The sequence below is a fragment of the Mastomys coucha genome, unplaced genomic scaffold (assembly GCF_008632895.1).
Source record: "Mastomys coucha isolate ucsf_1 unplaced genomic scaffold, UCSF_Mcou_1 pScaffold1, whole genome shotgun sequence".
Taxonomy (NCBI): domain Eukaryota; kingdom Metazoa; phylum Chordata; class Mammalia; order Rodentia; family Muridae; genus Mastomys; species Mastomys coucha.
The window spans coordinates 70724709-70725770 of record NW_022196891.1 but is presented as its reverse complement, the minus strand read 5'-3'; positions in this window follow the sequence as shown (position 1 = coordinate 70725770).

Here is a 1062-nt window from a genome sequence, read left to right as displayed (position 1 = left end):
AATTCATAATATTTTAGAGACAGCAATGTATTTATTGTGGCACTTTCTGAATGCTTCAATCAATAATGATTGTTCAGGTTGCTGAAACCAAAAGTTGTTTGGTTCTCACCAGGGAAATCAAGTCTTTAATAGTATAATTTATTCAAGGTTTCAATAAAGAAGAGCAGTGGTAGTAGAAGAGAAACATGGTCAAGACAGTCTTTGTGCTCAGGGAACTTGCATCCCTGAACTGCTTCAGACATCAGACTTAATGCAAAGCTCTGCAACTACTTCATTCCACCTTCATCACATTATACAATATACAATATTGCCCATCTGTATTTCCAGATATACCCATATGAGAGGCCATGTTCACCTTGCCTCTATAGATTGCCAGTGGGGTTGATATGTGACAACCAAGGGTTCTTGGAAATGTTCCTAATAAGGACAAAAAATTAAGTGAGACTTACCAGGTATCTTGTTTCTTAAATCTTCTAGAAGAGGTGGACTCAAACCTGATTTCTATGTGTTATTCTGAAAATGTTATCATCTAAAGTACTAGATAATTATTATCTTACTAATAGATGCATAATTTTTCCCAAGGTATTTTTGTCCAGGTACTTCTTAAAATTATTTAAGAAACCTACCAGTTACTTAATTTTAATCTATTTAGCAAAAACAATTCTATTTTACCAAATACACAGACTTTTATCACAGGGTTACTAATGTCTTAGGAACCCCTGATTTGCTGGAAGCTTTCTGACAACCTCCCAGCAGCCACACCTAGAAGTGGCTACTTCAGAGGAGGGATGTAATGTAATCCTGTGCCTGAGACCAAAACAAATATCAAAGGAACTCTAAGTTCCTTCAGATTTTCTAGTCCTACCCACAGTGAGCTTGTCTGTGGGTCACAAAGCAGTAACTGTACATGGGAGGAGGGTAATAAAGTACTAAACTTCTGGCGGTATCCTGGGTATTTTTCTCCCAAATAGCACTTTTTGCTCCCTAATGATTAATGAAAGAAAACAGAATATGTACAACAAAGTGCCTTGAGACCTCATTACTGAGGCAGTTTATTATGTA